Raw genomic sequence first — 7,292 nt, 5'->3', positions numbered from 1 at the left:
TGTGAAGGCAACTCGAAATATCTTATTAAATAAATAACATAATTACCCCAACTAACTTCTTATTTCATTATTTTGCGGCACATATTGATATCCACGAATTATAGCGGGTCAGTTCGTAAGGTGTATCCACTTAAAACGAATTCTCAGGACTGCACAAGTTTCGAGACAACAAATTTCAAGCTGGTCCGGCGAAATGCATTGGTGTTCCAGTTGATTTTGTTCTTCAACGCATTTAACATCGTTTTCTTAAAATAAATAACTGGAGCGCCGACGCATTTCGTCGGACGCATTGAAGAACAATATCTGATGCAGTCCTGGGAAGTCATTCCAAGTGGATACGCATTGCGAGCTCACCGGCTATAGTTCGTAGATTTAAATATGTGCCACGAAATAATTAATGTAAAAGGTAATTAGCGTAATTGTGTTAATTATTTAATGAATTATTTTGATTTCTAGTAGAACTAGTGGCCGCGTCATCGAGTAATTCAGATGAAGGGTTAGAATTCTGCTATCTGCCACAGGTCGGACCTCCGAACAAGTAACACCCGGTATAGTGGCTCCTTATTTGCGCGCTTTAGGCGTTCTTAATTGATTAGGTTAGGGTGACGCTGCCTATCTCTGGCCCTTCTGGTGCATGACGTAGAAGAAGGGCTCGCCTTCTTCGGTCGATACGCGTTCGCAGTCCGAGAGAAGCAGCAGCTGTTGACGGTGGCTGTCCAATCATTGCAGTGGGTGCGCGGTAGCTGAGGCTCTACGGCGTGAAGGGGGTGGAGCTTCGAACATTCTCGCCCGTGGCGTGGCCTTCATGCCCAGAGGAGGACCCAGAGCCCCCACTGTGTTGTGCGGTCACGCTAGTCACCCTAAATGAACCCTTACTACATACCTATTCCAGACTGGCTATTTTAAAACTCATGCGTTAGCGTATAACTTCACACTCCTCACAACTCCCCCCCGCCAAAAAAAAAAAAAAAGAACGTTTTATGTCATTTTATGAATAACAAAAAATGCAGTAGTGAACTGACCAGTCATATCCTCATGATGTTTGGATATTAGAGACATTTTTAGGTATAGTTTAAGACTGCAGCAACCTTTTGCCGTATTTCTTAGCGGAAGATTGATTTTTAAGGTAAACCAAAAAGTTTAATATGATCTTGCGTGGCGCTGCTGACAGGTTCTTTTATAATGATTCGCATTAAAACAGAACTCCTGAGGTCTACCTAAGGACTTTCGTTCTAGTCCTCGAGCAGAATTACCCGAACAGGTGCATCTGAAAATGTGCAGTCGACTAATGAACCCAATTTCACTGTATCTAATTACACTTTGACATATATCGCAATTTATGAATTATTGCTAGGGATATTTTTCTTCCTTTGTATCTTTCTGCCTTTCCTTCCTTTCTTCTTGCCTTCTTTTTTTCCTTCTTTCTTTTTTAATCTTTCCATAAGAAATAGAGGAGGTTAGGGAAGAAGGCCACAGGAGCGGCTTGAAGGAACTCTAACCCCCGGCAAGGCATATCCCGTCGGAACAAATTCTCGGATGACTCCAGTTTCCAAATACTCATTCCTGGAATGGGCGATGTAATGCAGTTCCGTATAAAATATCTTGTGCTTGAATGTATAAAACAATGTTTTGCGAAACATTAAGTGCAACAGTGCATATTTACAGCAAGCGAGATATGCACCATAAAGGTGCACGTCTCGAAACTGGTGTCATGCTTACAAGTCGCATCTTTGGTTAGCGGAGCGAGGATCTGCAAGGGGAGTGAGGGAAGTGAGAGGAAAGAGTGCTCTTTCTCTTCACTTTTACTTCCCATGTAGATAGTCGCGCTGCTAACCAAAGATGCGACGTTATCAACATGCCCGTTCACCCACCCTCAAAAGTCGTTGCGAGTAGATATGCCTCGCAAGCTCATCGCCTACAATGCGTAAATTTCAATGTGCCACGAACTAATTAGTTAGAAACTTATTTAGTGGTATTTTGTCAGTTTTTCAATTCTGCATTTCGATTTATTGTGGGCGTAATGTCCTCCTCACCGAGCCACCCAGTTCAACAATTACAATTGTGCTATATGACGTAGGCAATTTTTGAAAATCCTGAATAATCTACAAAAAAAGAACACTTGATACACAATCAAACAGTCCGGCTGTTTCACTTAACAACCATATAAAACAAAAACAAAAAACATGGTGGCGCTTGGATTATTTGGAGACACTTGACGACAGTAATGCGATTAGCAATATCTTTGTGATAGTTTTGTAATTGGTGATATGATTTGTATGGTGTGATAATTAGGATGACGATTATTGTATCCCCATTACATGTCGTCGTGCCATCTGTGAATCCGGAATCCTTATGGGCACATCGGCAGACACACGATTTGGCTATCTCGCTGCCAACCACAACGCCGAATGATAAGATGACACTGTGTGATTGTACTGCACCATATGGTTGGAACTCCGCAGCAACCCGACTATATTTATTATCCTGGCTCCCACTTCGTTGCTATGGCTCTCCATCACGGAGGTATAAAAGAGTACGCATTTGAAAATGCTACTCCAAGCCATAGACGGACTAGAAGAGTGCAGTCACGTCGTGGAAGCTCGGGTGGAATACGGAGCGGTAAGTTAGGGTCCAGGGTATGAAGGCGTGCACTTGTGAACTCGGATGAATTCCACTGAGTTAATGTCAGGTCACGCGCAAGTGCGGAAAGTTTTTTCGCGGCGTCGGCTATCGAAAGAGGAATGCAACGCAGTTGACGCCGTCGTGGGCAGATCGGGCAGCTGAGTCCGCTTGATCATTGCCATGTATGCCACAGTGTCTAGGCAACCACTGATATATAGTGTCCTTCGTCAACTATGCGATGGTGGACCTCTCTTATCTCTGCGACGATCTGCTCACGTGGTCCATGGCGCAGTGCTGAGAGTACACTCTGTAGGGTTGCCTTGGAATCACAGAAGACTGACCACGCATGGGGTCAGTCTCCTGAATGAAATGAAGACCCGCACACAGGGCTACTAGTTCAGCAGCTGTCATTGATGATATATGTGATGTTTTAGCTGTATTTTGACGGATCTTGTTGGTATCACCACAGCAGCAGCTGAACTTGAGAGGTGACTGAGCCATCGACGTAAACGTATACGCGGCCACTGTGCACCTCATGCAAAAGTTCTAATGTGGCCTGCTTCAGGGCAAACGACGGCATGTTAGCTGTCTTCATGATTCCTGGGATGGTGAGGCATATTTCAGGTCTGTGCAGGCACCATAAAGGTGAGGATGGTCTTGCTGCAGCCATGTAGTTCGATGGCAATGAGGTACGATTGGCAACAATTATACGACTGAAAGTTGCGTGTGGCCTTTCTGCGTGTAGAGCGGCAAGATGGTCAGAAGGTAGTCGGGCAACGTGTCGAATGTGCGCCCTGAGAGCGTCGGTTGCCAAGTACGTTGATATTGGGTGATTTCGAGCTATGACAATCGTTGTCGTTGTAAACGCACACCTTGGAAGATCGAGACAAGTCCTTAGGGCTTCAGCTTGTAGTCCCTGGAGTACACGCAGGTTTGTTTTGCAGGTGTTACCAAGCACAGGCAGGCTGTATCTTGCGAAACCGAGGAACAAGGCGTTATAAAGCTGCAGCATTGACCGCACCGATGTGCCGCATGACTTTCCGCCGAGAAATTTGAGGCGACGTATTATTGTCATTAACCTCTTTAGGTACGAAACGTGCGGGCGCCATGATAGGTCGTGGTCGATAATTACCCTAAGCAGCGGTGTTTCCGTGCCTTTGCAACTGCTTGCCCATTGACACTTACCGAGTAATGCTCCATTGCCTTCCGAGTGAATGTAAAAAGGCCGCATTTCTCTGAAGACAGCTCTAAGTTCTGTTTTCGCAAGTACAGTGACGTTAACGTAGCTGCCTTTTGTAGCCGTGCTCGTACCTGCAGTCGTGTTACAGCAGACGCCCAAATGCAGATGTCGTCTGCATAGATTGATACTTGAACTGTGTTGGACAAGCATCTGACTAGGCCAACGAGCACTAGCTTGAATAGCGTCGGGCTCAACACTCCGCCTTGCGGCGCTCCACGGAACGTTTGGCGTTGAGCCGTGGCGCCATCCTCGGTCATCACGAAGAAATGCCTGTCGGTCAAATAGCTGCAGAGCCACTGAAAAGTGCGGCCACTGATTCCGGCTTCAATCAGAGCCTCTGTAATGGCATAATGTGCTATATTATCATAGGCGCCTTCTATGACAAAGAATAATGCCGCAGTGAGTCATTTCAGACGCTTTTGATGTTGAAGAAACGTGACCAAATCGATGACATTATCTATGGATGAGCGCCCACGTCGGAAGCCAGCCATAGCATCTGGGTACACGTTGTAATTTTCCAGGTACCATTCCAGGCACGTCCAAATCATTCTTTCCATTACTTTCCCTATGCAAGTGGCCAGAGCGATGGGTCGGTACGATGACAAATCTAACGGTCATTTACCAGGTTTGAGAAGTAGAACCAAGCGGCTGCATTTCCATTCACGTGGAACCAAACCGTTACGCCAACACTCGTTGTAATGGTTTAGCAACATTAGTCATGCTTGCATTAGTCGTGCTGGCAACTTGCAACGCCTGCAAGGTGCCAGTGCCGCTTCAAGCTCCTCCGCCAAAAACATTACTTCCATCCGGGAATCCCGTGGCACAGGAGGGGCACATGACGTATGTGCGCGTTGGAGCTGCAAGCTGGCAAGTCTTGAGCAAAATGTTTCAATAATGTCAATTTCGCTGCGCCACAAATTGACTGAGAATGTGCCGCTCTCCAATTAACCTCTCGCCAACACGGGTCACTGAGTGTGTGCCACCGGGTGTGCCGCAAGCGAGAGAAAAGCCTTCTCTTCTCGGACGCCATGCGTAGACTTCTCGTCGACGTCACGAGATGGTGCAGCGTGTCCAGAAAGAAGCGCGAGAGAGGACCCCGGTTACCGCATGATGTGTTACTCAGCCGTCGCACGCAGCAGCGCGCCATGCGTTTCCGAGGCCACGCGAAGGCTTCGCGCAGGCACCGCTAGATGGCACCGAGTGTTTTTATGGATAAAAATTAAGGAGCGGCAAAAGTGCACAGGTATTTTTGCCTGAAGAAGCGTGGATACAGATTGTTGGAAGAGGTCAGGAAAGCAACCAACCAAGTGCACGGTAATTGAAAGTGTAAATAGACAACGAGGAGTCATCGGAAAGAAAGTGAGAGAAACAGAGATAGTGAAATCGATGCAAAGAACGAAAACAAAAAAAAGATTGCGGAGATTTACAAGAAATAAAGATAGATATTGAAAGGGAAAATCTGTAGGATAGCACGAAGTACCTTGCTGTTTTACGCTCGAGCTGGTTGCCTAAGGACAAAAACATGCCGGAGCAAATATTCGCAACTAGATGAGGCATGTGTATGCTGCAGCAAAAATCAGGAGACCACTCAGCACCTCCTAATGGAATGCGAAGGGATTCATCCAGTGAGACCCATAGGTAAAGTACACCTTCCAGAAGCGCTTGGATTTGAAGTGTACAGAAGTATCAGCCAGTCAGCAGTCGAGATAAGCAAGAGACGTTTAGAGTATTGGGGAAAAAAAAGCAGGGAAGAGATTGATACGACTGAATCAGCTACAGGCATAGGTAACGGTACAAGGTAGATAAAGAAGTTTTCAGGAAGACAAAAAAAATTAGACTGATGTACATAAAAATGCTCAATGAAAAGAATAGATAGCATACCTGAGTATCTCGAGCAGTCTAGGCAACTAATTGTCAGCGCCCCGTTACAGCAAGGATGCCAATAAATGACCGAAGCGCGAAAAAGAGTCCTGCTGCAATACACGCCTCATGCATAACTACTTTCGACGGTGGCAATGCGTTGTGTCGCTATATCGATTTCATGCTAAACGCCTTGCCGGCTACAGTCATAGTGAGATGGGTTCTGCCGAATTTCTTGTGCAACATTCTTTTTCGCGTATCTGTAGGTATCTGTAAGCATGAAAGTTAAGCCGATTGATTTCACGCGATGGGTGTTTTCATGCCATGTATTACATTTAACCAGACCAACTTAAGGGATCGCGTTATGCAACTTGGTGGCGCGGGATGAATATAGAGAGAGAATGTGTACTTGCTTGTGACAATAATTATGAATGTACGAGTACAACGCGATAGTAGTATAGCACGGCAATCAAATGGTACTACAGATTAGATTCTGGCGTTTTCCTTGCCGAACCCAAGATTTCATTATGAAGCATGCTGTATTGGGGGACTCCGAAATAATTTTGACCACCTGGGAATCTTCAGCATACACGCATGCACGGTGGACGAGGGTGTTTGCATTTCGTCCCTATTGAAATTCGGCCGCCGCAGCCGAAATTTTATTGCGTGCCCTCGTGCTTAGTGGGGCCACACTATAATCGCTAAGCCACCACTGTGGGCAACCGTATGGGGATTTCGTGGACTGTTATAACAGGCGATAGGTAGTTACATGAAGGAAAAGAAAGGCATTTCGCGAGTAGCTGGCTATCCAGCATATTTCGGGGCTCCGCAAAGCCTCACCACACCAGGCTAGGCAAATTAAGCTTCGCGTTTAATAATTTTGTAATATCTGTCTGTTTAAATCAATGCTGCCTAGCTGCCACGCCTCGAATGACCACAATGAAACCTGAATTTTCCTTATTAATAACCCAGTGGGGTGAGCAGAAATACAGGGTGCCTCCCCCACGTCCCTCCCCACCCCCCTCCCACCAATTTGTAGCAGTTTCCTGGACAGGGTTGTCAGCGAGACAGTGAAGTCGTATATAAACAAATATACGTGCAATTGTATTTCGCACACACTAGGCTTGGACAGTAAGTGGACTTGCGAGATGATGCTTTCAGGAATTCAGAACTGCGTGTGGAGACGCCTGATGTTTACTTCTCCAGCAAGTTGTCATGAATTCTTGCAGCTCTCGGTTCATTTACACGTTGTTCGTGTATAAAGAAACGCCGCATTTAATCTCCTGGTCTTATATCGGTAAACAAACAGCTTGCCGAAGCGCATAATACTGCTACAAGGCAGCATGCAGTACACAAGCATACGTCGATAAAAAGAAGAGCAACGAAGGAAATTAATACGGTACGACAAATAATAAAAGGTTACCAAATATAGAATACTTGTACTCAACTAATACGCCACGCCAAAGAACACTCACCGCATCGTCGATAAAATGGCAAAATTAAGATGAAATTTTGAAGAAATGAAAACAGCCGCGATACAAGGAAGATCCCCGCCGAAGTCACTGACGTC

The sequence above is a fragment of the Dermacentor andersoni genome, chromosome 8 (assembly GCF_023375885.2).
Source record: "Dermacentor andersoni chromosome 8, qqDerAnde1_hic_scaffold, whole genome shotgun sequence".
Taxonomy (NCBI): Eukaryota; Metazoa; Arthropoda; class Arachnida; order Ixodida; family Ixodidae; genus Dermacentor; species Dermacentor andersoni.
This window is presented reverse-complemented; position numbering follows the sequence as displayed.